At 37.6% G+C, this 19,152-nt stretch overlaps 1 non-coding gene across 1 annotated transcript; it reads left to right on the top strand.

Moving 5' to 3' along the window:
* The first annotated feature begins 15,792 nt into the window (after positions 1–15,792).
* Positions 15,793–15,903, top strand: LOC119473207. Its single transcript, XR_005202410.1, has one exon. It is a non-coding gene; the product is annotated as a small nucleolar RNA SNORA31 (small nucleolar RNA).
* The last annotated feature ends 3,249 nt before the right edge of the window (positions 15,904–19,152 follow it).

Here is a 19,152-nt window from a genome sequence, read left to right as displayed (position 1 = left end):
GCCACACACTCCATCTGCCAGTGCAGAATGCTGGGGTTTTTCAGCCAATATTCTCATGCTAAGCTGTTCATACTGAGGCCAGGGTCACAGAGGCCCTGAACCTTTAAAGCGGCTTTCTGAAGAGAGCTGAAAGAATTTTCTGTGTGCAGTTGAGTTATTTATCTTCACTTTTATGATAAAAAGTGAATATTGCATGAAAGTTAAATCATCAGAGGGTTCAAGCTGCAGGCACAACACTGACAGGTTGACGAACATTTTTAGTGGTATGATAATTTGGTTGAAATGCAGTGATTCTTTTAACAGCTCATATTAAATCAGAGGAGTCGTTAACTAGAGCCACTCAAAGAAAAAAAATCTCAGACATTTTATGTGCATTTGCCATGGCATGCGTGTTTGATCCATGTGCTTGTCTTTGTCCCGCACGGCTGCACAAAACCTACAAAGATCGCTTCTCCTACCTGAAGGACGGGGAGGCTTTGCTTACCCCTTCCTTCTTCACAAGGACCCTCCTCCAATCGCCAGTCGAAAGTTTCATGCTTCTGTATTTCCAGCCTCAGCTCAAGTAAAACCTCCTCTGTGAATCCAGGAACATTCCATTCTACAAGAATTGTGTCATTCTCTCTTTCCTACTCGTCTGCCTTTCACCCACTCAGTCCACAAATACTATTACAAGTGTTTTTGTTCCTCACATCCATCTTTTTGCAAGACCTTGAATCTCTTGTTCCCTGGATTCCAAGTCCTTTCTATATTAATCATTCATCTTTCATTCAATAAAGGACTTTTATCTGAATTCACTGTTTGTTGCTATATAAAATTTGTATTGATGTATATATTTAAATAAATATATGACTCTATAGTATCTCTTCAGGCAAGGTTGAATCATAATAAATATTGTTGTTATTATTTTTGTAAGTAATAAAGTCCAGTGGGTGTTTACTAATTTGATTGGAAGATGAATCTTGCTCTTAACAAATGCCACCCAACGACATTTCAGGCAGGTTTTCCTAGAGCACATTAGGTACCCTATTATTCAATTCCCCATATTCATAGGCATCACAGCCTTTCCTATATGTGCTTAAGTGACATAACCCATATCAGTTAATCCCTTTTCCTTCTTGTCCTTCTGAATATTTAAATATTGCATGCTCATTTAGAAAATAAAATTTCATTTCTTGAATAAGTGCCTTGTAATTCTGAATTTTGATAGTTTCATTTTATTTGAGAACTATTGGAAGAGGTAAAAAAAAAATTGTCTCTGATCTACAGTGGAAAGGTAACAGCCACAATCATAACTAAAATCTTTAAAGAGCAAGATTTATCTGAAAACAAGGCTCTGGCCTGTCCCAGTGCTCGTACCCTCCCCTCAACTCCACGTCCAGACCTCAGACCCACTGCAGGCACCCCCAGCCAGATCTCCTGATCCCAGGTCCTGATAGTAAGACACATTTTATTATTTGATACTAACTTCGTTAGTAGTTGTAGTTGTACCTGGTTTCTTCTCTTCTGGCTGCCCCTCAGCATCTGCCCAGACCCTGTTTGAGGCACTTCTCACACCTAGTAAACATGGGCCAGAGGTGTGCACCCAGGTTAGCTGACAGAAGTGCAGACTCACCATGCTCAGGTTCTGAGCTGCTTGACCTGAGGTTCTATGTCTTCTTTCTTAGCAAGAAGCCCTTTAAATGCATTCTTTTTAGATGAAGATGAATGAAACATCTTCAGGTCAAAGTAGGATAATTTTTTATTTAATAGGCTTATTAGGAAAACCATGTGTCATACATTGATTAGTTCACATTTGTACCATTAGGCTAGAGATCAGAATTATCACATTTTCTAGAGTAATAAATTCTTGAAATGTGTTTACCTCCTCTGGACACCAGGTATTACATATATTCTGGGGAAATTCAAAGGACCTTTCTCTCTTCATTCTATTTAGCCTGGAGTAGCAAACCCCACAATGGTAAGACTCCAGGTAGTCATATCTCCCTAAATCAAATTGAAAGGTTTCCCTCCAGTCTTTATCTGATGTGGCCAGCAGAATACTGAGAGCCCCGTTCTCCTTTGGTCTTCACAGACTTTATTAGGATGCAAGCTGTTTACCCAAACTATGCAATGAAACAGTGGAGAAACCCACGAGAAGAAAGGCTCATGGCGTATGAGTACCTGTTTTAATTTTTCAAATGATGGAATATATAAAAACAGCAACACATTTTATCCTGAGGGGAAACAGCCAAAAATTCCAAGGCCACCTGCTGTATACAAATTCCTAGAAAAACGAACAGCCATAGGAGTTGCTCAGGTGGAAGTTTTCTAGAAAGTTATAAACTTTTTGGCCAACATTCTTTGCAGGTGGAAGTAAGCATTGTTTTAGATGCCAAGGTTTTTGTACCTATAGTCCCAGCTACTCAGGAGACTGAGGCAGGAGGATCACTTGAACCCAGAAGGTGGAGGTTGCGGTGAGCTATGATGGTATCACTGCACTATATCCTGGGAGACAGAGTGGGACTCTGTCTCAAAGAAGCAGGGGAACACCAACTGTCTGACTTGAGTCCCATGTCTTTATGTCTCACAGTGTTGATAGCCCTGACTAGTGAAGCACTCTTTTTCATACATTTATTGAGAAATAAATGCTAAATTTAAAATTATATATATTTAATGTGTACAATGTGAGGTTTTGATATAGAAATGATTACCACAGTCATAGCTATCCCCTCACATAGTCATAAGATTTCGGTGGTGACAACACTTAAGATCTGCCCTGTTAGCAAATTTCAAGTGTACAGTGCAGCGTTGTTGGCTATAGCCACCATGCTGTATATTTTACTTCCTCATCTTGTGTTACTGAAATGCTGTATCCTTTGACCAACAACTCCTGGGTTCCCCTACACACTCCTAGCCCCTGTATGCACCATTCTACTCTCTACTATGAGCTGAACTGTTTTGGGCTCCACATTGTAATGGTTAATATTGGGTGTCAACTTGATTGGATTGTAGGATGTCTAGATGGCTGGTAAAGTATTGCTTGTGGGTGTGTCTGGGTGTGGCCAGATGAGATAGACATTTGAGTCAGTGGACTGGGAGAGGAAAATCCATCCTCCGTGTGGATAGGCACCAATCTGCTGCCAGCATCGCTGGATCAAAGCAGGGGAGGAAGGCGGAGTAGGCTGGCTTGCTGAGTCTTCTGACTTTCATCTTTCTCCCATGCTGGATGCTACCTCCTGTTCCTCATGCTATTGGACATCAGACTCCAGGCTCTTAGGCCTTTGGACACTAGACTTAAGTCATGCCTTAAGCCACAGACTGAAGGCTACACTCTCAGCTCCCCTAGTTTTGAGGACTTTGAACTCAAATAGAGCCACTATTGGCTTCCTACCTTCTCATCTTGCAAATGGCCTGTCATGAGACTTCACCTTGTGATCGTGTGAGCCAATTCTCCTTAGTGAACTTCCTTTCATATATCCATATATACTACTAATTCTGTTCTTCTGGAGAACCTTGACTACTACACACATATTAATGAGGTTGTGCAGTATTTGCCTTTCTGTGCCTGGAGTATTTCATTTTCTTCATCCATTCATCTGTCCATGGACATTTATGTTGGAATCACTAATTTTAGACCCATTGTCTCCTCCTTAATAGCACTACAGATGAGAAATACAACAATGTAGAATCTAGTCTCAAAGTGTAACATCCATCCAGGGCAAAAGGCCCATGTTTTACAGGGAAGTAGTGATTCTCTCCTGCAGAACAGAATCAAGGTCTGTTTGGTTTGCTCAAGGGTGTGGGAAAACATTTTCAAGGAATATTAGGAAAAAAAAAGAGAAATTAATTCTCATAGATGCAACCAAAGGCATGGTTCCTCTTTGCCTCTACATGTATGGGGTTCTCACTCTGTCTCTGTGTTTCTTTCTTGCTGATTGGCTGATCCTTAAAATGTCATGATGTATCACACCAACAATATGAAAGTAGGTGAATTGGGTTTATCAAGATATAAGTTGGGAATTCAGGAGGAAATTTGTATTACTTCGATAGGAGTACACATTTCCAAAAAATCATTACCAGCTTCATATATGTGTGCAATTTAGGCTTTCATGAATCACGTTAGTGTCTGGATTCTCATAACTCCCTCTCTGTTAAATTTCTATGTAATTAAATTGAAATTTAATTAATTTTTTAAATAAAACATTGTTGTTTTGTTTTAACCTATATAGGAAATTTGACCTCAATAATATGTAAATGGAAAAGGGAATCTTATTTCAATCACCTTTTCCAGAAAATTATAGATATTCTTCTGATTTACTACTACACAAAACTCAATAAGTGACAGTTTAACAAGGTTAGTTGAAACATGGAATCTTAAGTCGTATCAGTAATCATTTTGTACAATCCAGTGGTCTATCTTGTATTTTAAATGAATGTTTACATTATTTTGAATTATTACAGATACAAGTTATCCAAATGTCTAATGGTTGCTGGAGAACCCAAACTTGATCAGAGACAGCAAATATTCTTGGCTCCTTTCCTTGAAGTGGCACACTTGCTTCACTCATTTTCAGAACAATGTTTGTCAAATACTTCACTCTGAATAACCACCATTTAACTCTCATTTTTTCCCATTAAAATTTAATGTCACAACAAAGTGTTAGGTTCAGTCTGAAACTCAATCACACAAATACTTAATGTGTAAGTCCCATATAATCACCTAGACTATTGAAAAGACATATCCTTAGTGTTGAGTTTTGACAAAGTCATAATGTTTAGTGCTTCAAGGATTTTCTTCGATGAAACCGGCTTTTCTTCTCTATCCAATGCATGGAGATGAAGGCTACAATGCCCAGCACTGCAGACTGGGGTCAAGGCCTTGATTCATGTTAAGGTGCCAGCAGTTTCACCCACCATTTCTTTTGCACTACCAGGGCAAGTACCAACACACTAAAAAAGGCAAATTACATATTTGTGCTTTTATGAAAAGAGTTTTTACCTTATAGGTCCCCTGAAAGTTGTCTCAGGGACCCCTCTCCAAGGGTAGACTCCACTTTGAGAACTGCCTATACAGCCACCACTTTTACTTATGTATGGTCAAAATTTAGATTATTCTCAGAGTGACACCATCTTTCTTCCCTCAGTTAAGTTGGTAAGGTTTATTACCATAGTAAGAAATGAAGTTGGCTGGGCAGGGTAGCTCACGCCTGTAATCCCGGTACATTGGGAGACTGAGGCAGGTGGATCACAAGGTCAGGAGTTTGAGATAAGTCTGGCTAACATAGTGACACCCTGCCTGTACTAAAAATACAAAAAAAAGGGAGCTGGGTATAGTGGTGCACACTTGTAATCTCAGCTACTCAGGAGGCTGAGGCAGGAGAATCGCATAAACCTGGGAGGCAGAGGTTGCCATGTGCCAAGATTGTGGCTTTGCTCTCCAGCCTGGGTGACAGTATAAGGCTCTGTCTCAAAAAAACAAAACAAAACAAAACAAACAAACAAACAAACAAAAAAAACAGAAAGAAATTAAGTTGGTTGGTTTTGGAAAGTTTATCCTCTTATTTATTTATTTATTTATTTATTTATTTATTTATTTTTAGCCTCAACTGGATCTGTAGTTAAAAATAATGATAAAATCATTTAAAATTATTTGAAGTCATGGAAGATGGATGTAAGCTCATGCCACCTGACTTTTTTCTCTTATTCTAATGCAGATGCTTTTATTAAAAAATATGAGTTTTATTAACTTGAAAAACAAGTTGATTAAATGACTAGATGGTTTCTAACTCTTTTGACAGAGTTCAATAAAATTGATTGATAAAGTTGAACATTGATTAAAAGAGAAAACTTCTAAGAACTGCAGAAATTTACAGATAAGAAAAAAAAAGAACTTTTATTTATCTATCTACTTATCTGTCTATTTTGGTAAAAAATTATTTTTCAGATAAACAATATCTTCAATATGTTGATTTAAAACAATAACAAAATTTCAATTCTCTTTTCTACCATGTGCAAGTTGTGTAATGATAGGCAACAAAGTCTCAAACACTGTATTGCCAAGAGCCAAAAAAATACATATTGGAAAAGAAGCTGGGAAAATTTATGCAATATTATGTATAAAAATAGGTTTGATCATACCATACTGATTTCATTTATTACCATAATTACTGTGTACATACCTGTGACTGAATGTCTACTGCTGCAATAATTGCACAGCACATGTTTTAATTGTCCTTCCAGTTCTGTTGGTAGTTCTCTGGTTCTCTTAATGTCCCTGTCTGACTTCACTGCGAGTACTAGGTCACATTTTGAAGACGAGTAATTGGAATTAAGAGGGAGGAACAACTATGACTGGGAAGCAAATAAACTGGGACCTTGACAATGTAACCAGACACAGCCAAAGAAATCTTTCCTTCAAATTCAAAAAGCAATGACATACTCATGTGGGGATTAAAGCAATGAAATATTGATGTAAATTAATGAGTATTTAAAAGAACATATATATGAACAATTACAAATCGTTCTATTATAAGGACACATGCACACGAATGTTCATTGCAGCACTGTTTACAATAGCTAATACTTGGAACCAACCCAAATGCCCATCGATGATAGACTGGACAGGGAAAATGTGGCGCATATACACCATGGAATACTATGCAGCCATAAAAAATGATGAGTTCATGTCCTTTGTAGGGACATGAATGAACCTGGAAATCATCATCCTCAGCAAACTGATACAAGAACAGAAAATCAAACACCACGTGTTCTCGCTCATAGGCGGATGTTGAACAATGAGAACACATGGACACAGAGAGGCGAGCATCACACAGTGGGGTCTGTGGGGGGGATTTAGGGAAGGGACAGCAGGCGGTGGGGAGTTGGGGACAGATAACATGGGTAGAAATGTCAGATATAGGTGATAGGGAGGAAGGCAGCAAACCACATTGCAATGTATGTGCCTATGCAACAATCTTGCATGTTCTTCACATGTACCGCAAAACCTAAAACGCAATAAAATATATATTAAAAAAAAAGAAATTAGTAAAAAAATAAATAAAAAATAAAAGAACATCTAATGTGGGATTAAATGAACCTTTCTAGATGTGTTTGTCAAAATATTTGAGCATGTTTTAGGCAACCATTTCTTTAAATCTGCACCATGCTATTGGAGTATCAGAGTGAACATCAGCTGATTGAGTTGCTTAAAACAATAGCACTAAGTTCAGAAGTTTTTAAAATGCTCTTTTTTCCCTATAAACTGCTGCTTGTGTTGATGGGAGGCAGGCAGCACCGGCAGTATTGAATTTACCATAAACACACGCAGCAGTAGGTATTTATGGCATTACCATTCTTTCTAAAAGCAATGCTAGTAAAGAATATATTCAGAGGGAAAAGTTTGCAGCTGCAAAACTGACTGCTGACCTAAATCGTTTGGAAAGAAATACGCAATGTATTTTCAGTCTAGAATATCAAAACAATGACTTATTTGTTGGACCTCTGTCAGCAAAACTGGTGTAACCTTTCAAAAAATGTTTCTTTATCTAGTATTTTGAATACTGTTAGAATCACCTGGGCGTTTAATTCAGTAGGTTTGGGACAGGTTTCAGAAAGAAAGAAGCATATCAGAGAATTCTGATGCCAAGTAAATGCATGTGCACACACACACACACAGACACACACACAGAGTTTCACAGTGTTTGTATGCTTCATTGAAAGGGTCATTATTAGAATGTTTATTGGTGGTCAGAGCTAAATTGTTTTTCTTTACATGAAGGGAGAATGCATAAAACCACAATTCATTATCACTGTCCAATCACAAAGTTTTCATACAATGCTCATTAAATATTTGTTGGGAAAACAAGTAAGTGTTTATCACCTCTGCTATTTTGATACATATAGGTGAGCTCTAACTTGGCAGTCAATCTCACCCATTAGGAAAAAAGAGTATTGTAGAAGTGATTAAAATCGTACGATCAAGAATCAGAGTACCAGATTCAAGATGGGAAAATTACTTAACTTTGTTGACCTGAGTTTTTTAATCTGTAATTTTGGGATGCTAACACCACCTACTTCAGTGAGTCATGGCTGGCATTAAATAAGATACTAACAAAATGTGCCCAGCTCATGGGAAGTTGCCAATATATGTAAGCCATCATTATTACAGTTTGTGTTCTTAAACATTTGTGAGACTTCATACTAAAATGTATTTATTAATTTATTCAATACATGTAAATGTAGGATTAATTAGTGCCAGATACGCTGTGGTTCCTGGAGCTTTGATTGCTAATAGGACATGGTGTATATACTCTAAAGGAGTTTGCACAGGCACAATGGGAAAACAGATAACCAAAAATAAGCAAATGCATATATAATATAATTTTAGATATAATAAATGCAACAAAGGAAAACAAAGGACTTAAGACCAGGAGTTTGAGACCAGCTGGGGCAACATAGCAAGACTCCACCTCTACAAAAAAATAAAAATAAAAAATCTAGCTGTGATGAAACATGCCTGGAGTCCAAGCTATTCAAGAGCCTGAGGCAGGAAGAACACTTGAGCCCAGGAGTTCAACACTGCAGTAAGCGATGATTCACCCTGCACTCCAGCGTGGGTAACAGAGTGAATGAGACCCCATCTCACCTCAAAATTAAATTAAGTTAAATTTTAAAAATAGCAGAGTGAGGTAGATTAAAAACAGCAAGGATTATTCTTTAAGAAGGATATTCAGAGAAATCTCTTCTGTGGAAGAAATATTTGAGCAGAAGATTAACTGAGGAGGTGATTATGTGCATATCTGAGGGATGAAAATTCCAGGAAAGGGAAACAGCAAGTGCAAAGATCCTGAGGCAGACAGGCTTTTTGGGCATTTACAGAACCGAACACAGGTTTAAGTGGATAATTGAAGCCCTCAACCATGTGAAGAAGAAGTATTACTTAATTTTAATTCTATGGGTCATCTGGAGCCATTGGAACGTTGTCCTCAAGGGAATAGGTGCTATTGAGGCATTTTCAGGATTGTATAGTAGATCATCAGAAAAGCAAAAATTGAACAATCAGCAAATTAATTTATAGTTTATTGTTTATACTACTAAGACATGTTGTCTTAAAACTTAAGGAGGCATTCACATTTAAAAAACACTCACCTACAAATACATTCAAACATTGCTGAAAAGCAAACCTTGTGAGTCAGTCTCAACTCTAATTGCAATTATGGATTATTAAAGAAAAATAAAAGCAGAATTTTGTCTCCAGTTGAAACTACCCATAAGGTTTACATCATGAGAGTCTTTTCCAGGGAAGGTGTAATGAAGTCCCATTGGAATTCTTGAACCCAAGACAGTTCCATGATAATGCCATGTGTTGACATCCTAGGGTGTCCCCAGGTCTCCTTAATCAAGTCAGCCCATTTAAGACAATAACATATCCTTGACATGTGGAGGTGAATTGTACTGAACATGTGCACATTATTTGCATTTTAATATTTGTCTCAGAAAATTAAAAATATCTTATGCACTCAACATCATTACGATCCACATTAAATGAAAAGCATTGTTCATGTAGAATAATTAATAAACGTGAGACTACACATGCAGATAACTCTTTGTAGAAAACTGCATATCAAAATGTACTTGGTGTTGATTCGTTTAAATGCTCATAAGGCTTGTTAGCAAAAATTCAAAATGAGAGTTTTGAAAATTCATTTGGACAATAGTAGATGCAACATTTTAATTATTTTATTTATTTTACGGAGACAATATGTGCATCTCATGCTTTGCATTTTTCCAGATCTTTGGCAACAAATATTCTGCAACATCTAAAGCAGATGGCCCACTAATTTTAAAGTCCCATGTTAACCAAAAATATTGGAATATGGCAAAAGTTGAATTAATAAAATTATACGCAAACATCCAACAAAAACTCGTGCCTGTGCCAAATTCAATAAGTACTCAGTTGGAGCTCTCCACTGCTAGATCCTGCACAAGCCATAATAAACATATTCTTTAAGGCTTCCACAGGCCTCAGCATGGAAGCCAGATGGAGGTTTTTATTTAATCTGGCCCTATTAAGCTGGAGTATATTTCTATCCTTGTTATCATGTGCCCGCACTCTAGGTTTAAACTTTAATTGGGACAGATCTAAAGTATTAACTCTATGTAGTAATTTGCCTAAAAATATATACACAGCCAGTGTATGCTACTGATGCTTTAGATTGGATCATTCTTTGTGGTGGGGCTGTGCTGTGTATTTTAGGATGTTGATCTGCATCCTGGCCTCTACCCAACAGATACCAGTGTCACCCTGTCCCCTTACTTCTAGTTGAAACCATCAAAAATGTCTCCAGAAATTGCCAGATGTCCCCTGGGGGAGAATTGCTTCTGGTTGAGAAGTGCTGTCATAGAGCTGCTTTGAAGGCGACTCCAAGGATACTGTGTTTGCCATATGTCAATAACTTTATAGGACATTTAACACCTATCAAGAAAGAAAATTTAATAAAACATTTCTTTGTTCTCCACTAAGATGTATTGTAATTCAAGTCAGAATTCCTATAAATGTTTGAAAGAAAAACTGATGAATTCCAATGTTTCCCCACTTATTTCTGCAGGAAGGTTGTAAGATATGTACATGAGAGATGAATAAATAATAACTGAACCCAAAATGGATGATTTTTCTGCTTTTCTCCCCCTGCCTATTATTTCTTGAGTCCAACTTCTGTTTAACATCTTATAAGATGTATCTTAATTATGTTGATATCCAGAGAGATGAACAACTTATAGCAGAGTGAATTTGTTTTTTGCAAATCAAAATGTCTCCTGCCATTGATAAAAGCCATTGAAATACTTAATCAATGATGCTTCATGAATCTTTTAGTAATAACAATTTTTTTTCATGCAGGCCCGACTAGAAGACTTAATTTCATATTAGCAGAAATACATTATTGTTACAGGTTCTAGGTTTTCACATGTGAAATAGGCTCATGTGGTTAAAGTACTTTCTTTTTAATTTCTACATTTATTAATATCAGAATATGATTGCCAGCCATACCTGTTAACATTGAAAACACAAGACCTTATCAGTTAAGAAAGTTAAATTTTATCACAAAGATAGTTTTATCTGTCTAGTAAAAACTGTTATGCTAAAAAAAAATCTAGTATGTACATGTTGCTTTTCTGTACAACCTATGAGCTACACTCTGATTCTCAGCAACCATTGAATTTCAGTTGAACTTTATAGACTTAGTCTATTGATCATTGATGAAAGATCCAATCCTTATACCAGCTCATTTCTGGCACTCTCAAAAATAAACTTAGACCAGTCAGAATGGCTACTACTAAAAAGCCAGAAAATAACAGATGCTAGTGAGATTACAAAGAAAACGTAATGCTTATATACTGTTGGTGGAAGGGTAAATTAATTCAGCCATTGTGAAAAGCAGTGTGGCAATTCCTCAAAGAACTTAAATCAGAATTATCATTTGATCCAACAATCCTATTATTTTGTATATATGCAAAGAAATCTAAATTGTTCCACCATAAAGATAAATGCACATGCGGTCACGCTTGGGTCTGTTGGGGGGAAATAGGGGAGAGTCAGTGGGAGGTGGGGAGTTGGGGAGAGATAGCATGGGGAGAAATGCCAGATACAGGTGATGGGGAGGAAGCGAGCAAATCACACTGCCACGTGTGTGCCTATGCAACAATCTTGCATGTTCTTCACATTTACCCCTAAACCTAAAATGCAATAAAATAAATTTAAAAAAAAACATTAAAAAAAAGATACATGCACATGCATGTTAATTGAAGTACTATTCACAATAGCAAAAGCATGGAATCAACCTAAACGCCCATCAAACCCTAGACTAGATAAAGAAAATGTGGTACATATACACCATGGAATACCAAGCAGCCATAAAAAATAACAAGCATGTTCTTTGCAGCAACAAAGATGAAGCTGGAGGCCATTACCCTGAGCAAACTAACTCAGGAACTGAAAACCAAATATCACACGTTCTCATTCATCAGTGAGAACGCAACAATAAAAGCACATGAACACTAGGAGGGGAACAGCGAGCAAATTCATGACACACAATTTACCCATATAACAAACAGGCACATGTACTCCTGAACCTAAAATAGAAACTAAAAAAATAAAATGAAGTTAATGCATTAGAGAAAATTAAATCATGCACAATGACATGTTTGGAAGCTGGAAGCCTAGGGGAACACAGTGTTATACTTTAGAATGTAAAGATGCATTTTCATCATTTACAATGGAAGACTGTGTCTCCAGGTTTTAGAATGAAAGGGTGTGCCGCCATACTTTAGAATAGAAGGGTGTATCGCCATGATTTAGATTGGAAGGATGCATTTCTACCCTTAATAATTTATCTGCTATTCCCCTTTCACTCAAATCCAATCTCCTTTGAGATTTTGAGTCATGTGATTATTTTTATAAGTTATAGCAAGAAGTAAAATATAAGACCCAGAATAAGACATAATTCCGTACATTGTCACAGAAGGGAAATACAGTTTCTTGTTCAGAACTCATGCTACATAAAATCTCTATGGAGGCAGCCTTAACAAAGGTGAATAGAGTGGGATTCAGCATGAGGCAAGCTGAGCTTGAGTTCTGTCTCTACCAGGAGCTCTGGGTATGAACTCTTTGACTTTTGTGACTTGGAAATATATTTTTACCATAATTAATATTACTTCATTAATAGCAACATTAATACTGTCATGATATATTTACTGCCACGAACAAGAGCTGACCTAGGAGACCAAAATAATTTTAATTTAGTGATTACAGGTCCTTCATAAGCAAGTGGTTTAGCCACCGAAAAGCAAGAGTAAATATTAAGCCTTATGAAACTTTTCATAGATCCCTCCAGGTAAAATCAGTAACAACCTTGAATCTGTGGTCAAATGGAACTGCATCAGTTTGACAGCACATTGAACACATGGTGAGTGCCCAAGCATGTGTATCCAAGTTAATAATACTAGTTATTATGCGGGAAGGAAAGAACATTTTAAATGTAACAGGCAAACTGTGGTAAGGGAGAGAAAATGGCTTCCACCATCGTGTTAGTAAGTAAAGGTTAACAGGTTCCTGCCTGTTATTATTAACTCTGCTACTCATACTTGTGCACTCACCATGTGCTCTCAAACCTTCAAACCACTTAATATACATCCCCATGCTGGAATATGTGTAGCATTGCCTGCATGTGGCAGATAGGAATTGCATTAATTTGTGGTTGAAAACTGGTGGTTTTCTGCAGTATGGTTTTTAAATGTTAATTTTACTTGAATTCAATAGTGGTCCTAACAAAGAGCATACGACATCACATAAACAAATCTGCATTAACCATGCCCCAAATTCAATTGCTTCATGGCCCTGCAATCTCTATGTTACTATTCATAACTGGACCTCTCTCCTGTGCTCCTGATCTGTGTCTGCTGTAGTTTTTAGAGCCCACAGGCCACTCACTGATGTAGATCAGTGGATTCAGTTTCTTTCCTTCCTCCAGTATCTCTTTCCCATCTCAGGTACGGGCGGCGGAAGCTGACCAAGTCTTCACCACCTCCACATACCAGGTACCAGTGCTTCCACAACACATCTCTCGGATGTGCCCACTGGCTCTGACTTTCACTGCCCCTTGACCAACCCCTAGGGCTGCCCGACAGTTTCTCCAGACCTAGCTCAGCAATACCTACCTGTCTCTAAGATGGAACCCAAGCATTCTTTGTCAAACATAAAATGGAAGGTGCCACTCTCTTACAGAATTTTGTGTAAAGTTTCTCAACCCCATGACAAGTTTTATTCCCCTTTGTGTGGAATACAAGCCCTTCAGCACTTGCCCTTCCTCATGTTTCAGCTGGATGTCCCCCGTCCATCGTATGCAGAGTGTGGTACAGCCACTGCTGTGGGGAGGCCATTCTCTCTATTCATCTCACGGTTTGCCTGTCACCTGTTTAGAATATTCTTTCCTTCCTATCTGTTTCCCACCTGCTAATCTCTTTGTACTAACATAATAACTAGTACTATTAACTCTGATACACATACTAGAGCACTCACCATGTGCTCAGTGTGCTGTCAGACCCTCAAACTACCTAATGCACATCCCCACTCTGGAATATGCGTATGATTGCCTGCATTTGACAGATAGGAAAAGGAGGCTCAGACAGATGTTCCTCCTATTTGTCACAACTCATGTGTAGATTTACACACAGGTTGCTGACTACAAAATCCTGTTCATTTTCATTGCACCATGCTGCTTCTTTCAAAAATCCAAAAGGTCGTTTATGACAACGTTACTCTTCTAGGTTCAAAAAGGACTCAAAAGCATCTCTGCTGTGTTCATGTGACAACTTGTTTTGATCATCTCTGTAAATCTCCTCTTGTCCTACTCACAGCTCCATGAGAAAAGGGCTATGGTGGATTTAAATGTCAATCCTTGGTGACAAGCAAAATCCTGCTAAACTTAGGAATCTGAGAATACTGAATGCTTGAATCAGTATACGAGTGGAAATAATAAATATGAGGTTGGATTAGAGAATGGGCTCTGGCTTAGTTTGAACAATTTCAAGGACAAATTTGAGCTCTTTTGTAAAGCAATGAGCTCTTTATCTTTCAAAAAAAAAAAGTATGTGCTGACTACGTAATTTAATAATACGTTAGAGATATTTGGTAGGTTAAAGATGTTGAAAAATCAGACAGGGCCTGCATTAGTTCCTGCTTCCTTGAGTAGCTTTAATTAAACCCTGTACATGTTGCTCTTATTCTTAATAAGAGCCCCTCTTATTCTCTTTTTTCTGTGTTTTGAATTCTGTTCTAGACTAAGGAACTGTAATTATAAATGAAACTTCCAGCTCCAGTAGGTGAGTCAGTATCTTTAGAGCAGGGCTTATCTTGTGGTTTTTATTATTCCTCTTGCCCAACACGCACCGTTGCAAAGTGAATGGTGCCTCCCTGCTTAACTCACAGGTGGATATTCTTATCCACACGACGCGCTAAATTATACAATTTATCACACTATTTAAACACCCTCACTAGTGCACATCTCTTCAGATTTTTCTTTCTGGAACCCAGAAATGTCAATTAGAGAGCTTCAGGTATGCTGTCTCAGAATCAGTCTTCAGTAATTGTCCCTCTAAAGTCAGAATTGGAAACCATTGTGTGTCAGATTTGCAAATGTCTCTGCCACCATGAGTTAGTTTGTTACAATTAATACTTCAAGTGAAAACTGTTAGCATGCTGAACATCCTTCAAGGGGATCATTTACTCTGTAAATGCATCAGTCTAATTTAATCAAATGTCAATGTGAGATAAAGAATGCTATATCTGGGGGCTCTGAGTTTGCATTTAAAATTCCACTTGTATCTACCCCTTACAACATTGATTTGTAGAGTGAAAAAACACAGATTACATCTCTTTGTTTTTGCTTTTGAAATAAGTCAGGTTATAAAGACCTTCAATAGTATGTACTTTTTCTACTCTGTATTGCTTTTCTATAAGTATTTCACTGTGGCATTTCAGAATGATATTGTGAAAGAGAAGAAACTCTTGCTTCTATTGTAAGTATTGCTCTGACAATTGTCACCACTGTAAAAAGTGCGTTTTAAGAATTGGTCTACATTCTCCTCAAGGGCGATCTTCTGGCTCCTTAAGACATTAATGTTAATATTACTGGTGATCCAAGAGCTGCTCCCACTTCCATTTCTTTAGAAAGTCTGGAGGCCGTCATCCAGGCAAACTCTCCTTCTGTCACTTAGACTTTTCTTATTTAAAGGGATCCTTTAAAACACAGGATTGGCCTGCATCCGTTGATAGACCTTGAACAGTTTGCGCCGGGATGCAAAAGAAAGAAATCCCTGCACTTCCTTTCGGTCTTTCTGGCAGCCCAGAGTGAACTGGGGAATATATCTGTAGAAAAGAAGGAAAAAAATAAGGCAGGGTTGACAACTCCACCTCGACATGACTTTCAACATGAAGTCTAGCAAACTTGCACACATGTAGAGACAGCCAGAGAGAGAACAGAGCAGTCACACACATATGTAGGGCAGAGCGCTCGCTGATTGCGGGGGGAGCAAGAGTCTCTACTCCAACATGAAATGAATCAGGAGGGCACCGGCAATGTCGGCCTCTGCTAACTGGTGAGAGGCTGTCTTTCCATCAGAAGCTTCTGATTCCTGTGCTGCCAGGTTCAACCAGGGACCCTTCGAACTATGTTAAAGATACTGCTGGCAGACTCAGGGTTGAGATATACTTTTGGTTAAACAAGCAGAAGATAATATAGTTTTGAGTGTGCAGGTTTTTTTTAAAAGAAAATTCAATGTGGAAAGCACTTATTGAATTAGGAAGCATCATCCATTTTCACTTTTAAATACATAACTGCATTGTCTTTTTAAGAGGGGCCATATTTAGTCAACGGTGGTGTATTTACATATGGCATGATTCATTCTTTTTTACAAATAGATTTTAAAGAATGTGGGGCTTGCTAAAATAAATAAAATAAAGAAAAAATTGAGCTGCAAAAAAGGATAAGTTTGATAGATACACCAAACGTATACTACCAGTTTCCAAACCAGTACCAAAGATTTGGGTAACAGATCACATATTTAACTCTAAATTTCTCAGAAATCAAGGAAAAGAGAGGCAAATAACTGTAAAATATATCAATGCCAAACGTCAGTTTCTCTCTATATAGCTGATTATATAAACATGTTCACTTAAGCAATTTTGATAATCCTTACATGTATATTTTTACATTTATTCAATTATGTAAGTTTCCTCACTTACACTGATGCCTAATGCAGCATCTGAAAACCTAGGATTATAAAACCAGATCTTGAAAATTTACCCTGAAGTATATTTAGAGTTGTAAAGAATCATAATACTAAACTATTCAACTACTCCTTTTTTAAGACATGAAGATTAAAGCTCAAAGAGAAGTTGCAATTTGCCCCAGGTAGGAATCTTGAATCATCTTAAATTTATGGGCATATTTTTACTCTCTGAAAGACTCAGGTAGGACATGAGGAATTTGTTTCAAAATAACATGAATATTAGAGGAATATTTTCATATGTAGATGTACCATTCAAAAAAGCTAGGAAGGAAAAGGAAGGATCTCAGAACATTCTCATCTCGAGATTGCCCACGTACAGGTGGACCTTGGAGAGGTTGCAGGTTCTATTTTCGACCACCATATAAAAGAAAATAGTACAATAAAGGCAGTCACACATATTTTTTTTTTTTTTTGCTTCTCAGTGCATAAAAATTTATGTTTATACAATATTCTTGTCTAAGTTTGCAGGAGCATTATGTCTAATGAAAAGTACATGTTTTAATTTTAAAAATATTTTATTGATAAAAAATGCTGACAATCATCTCAGCCTTGAGCAAGTTGTAATCTTTGTGCTGGTGGGGAGTCTTGCTTTAGTGACCGTGGTGGCAGCTGACTGATCATGGCGGTGGATGCTGACAGTTGAAGTAGCTGTGACAATTTAAAGTAAGACAATAGTGAAATTTGCTTCATTGACTGACTTCCTTTTTCAAAAGATTTCTCTGTAGCATACAAAGCTGTTCAATAGAAGCTTAAACAACAGTAGCATGTCTCTCAAAACTGTAGTCAATTCTCTCAAATGCTGCTACTGCTTTATCAATTAAGTTTGTGTAATATTCTAAGTCATTTGCTTTTATTCAACAATGCTCACAGCATCTTCACCAGGACTAGTTTCCTTCTGAAGAAGGCATTTCCTTTGCTCATTCTTAAGAAGCAACTTCTCATCCCAAGTTTTGTTATAAGATTGCAACAACTCAGTCCCATTTTCAGGATCCACTTCTTATTCCATTTCTCTTGCTATTTCCATCAGATCTGCAGTTACTTTCTCTACTGAAGCCTTGAACCCCTCAAAGTCATCTGTGAGGGTTGAAATCATGTTCTTCCAAACTCCTGTTAGTGCTGATACGCTGACCTCTTCCCACGAATCACAAATGTTCTTAGTGGCACTTAGAGTGGTGAATCCTTTCCAGAATGTTTTCAATTTACTTTGCTTACATCCATCAGAGAAATCACTATTAGTGGCGGTGATAGCCTTATGACATGTTTCTCTCGAATAATAAGACTTGAAAGCAAAAATTAATTGTTAATACATAGGCTGCAGAATCCATGTTGTGTTAGCAAGTATGAAAAAACATTAATCTCCTTGTATATCTTCATCTCCTTGTATATCTTTTTGTTGGTGGAGAGTCTTGCCTTAGTGACAGTGGTGACAGCTGACTGATCATAGTGGTGGTTGACAGAGCTCTTGGGTGACTAGGTGCATTGTCGATAACCAGTAATATTTTGAAAGAAATCTTTTTATATGAGCATTAGGTATCAGCAGTGGACTTAAAATATTCAGCAAACCATGCTGCAAATAGGCATGTTGTCATCCAGGCTTTACTTTTCCATTCACAGAGTGCAGACACAGTAGATCTAGCATAATTCTTAAGGGCCTTAGAATTTTCAGAATGGCAAATACCTACTGACTTCAACTTAAAGTCACTAGCTGCATTAGCCACTAACAAGAGAGACAGCCTGTCTTCTGAAGCCAGGTATTGACTTCTCCTCTTTAGCTATGAATGTCTTAGATGGCATCTTCTTCCAATAGAAGGCTGTTTTGTCTACATCGCAAATCTGTTATTTAGGGTAGTTACCTTCATCAACGGTCTTAGCTAGATCTTTTGGATAACTTGCTGTGGCTTCTTCAACAGCACTTGCTGCTTCATCTTCTATTTTTATGTTATGAAAATAGCTTTTTCCCTTAAACCTCATTAACCAGACTCTGCTGACTTCAAACATTTCTTCTACAGCTTCCTCACCTCTCTAAGACTTCACAGAGTTAAGCGAAATCAGGGACTTGCTCTGTATTAGGCTTTGGCTTAGAAAATGGTGTGGCTGCTTTGGTCTTCTATCCAGATCACTCAAACACTTTCCATATCAGCAGCAAGCTGTTTCCTTTCTAATTGTTCATGTGTTCACTGGAGTAGCACATTTACTTTATTTCAAGAACTTTTTGTTTATGTGCGTGAGTTGGCTAACTGGCACAAGAGGCCTAGTGCTTGGCCTGCCTTGGTTTTCAACATGCTTTCCTAAGCTTGATCATTTTTAGCTTTTGATTTAAAATGAGAG

This window comes from Cebus imitator, unplaced genomic scaffold (genome assembly GCF_001604975.1).
Source record: "Cebus imitator isolate Cc_AM_T3 unplaced genomic scaffold, Cebus_imitator-1.0 Scaffold139, whole genome shotgun sequence".
Lineage (NCBI taxonomy): Eukaryota > Metazoa > Chordata > Mammalia > Primates > Cebidae > Cebus > Cebus imitator.
This window is presented reverse-complemented; position numbering and strand designations above follow the sequence as displayed.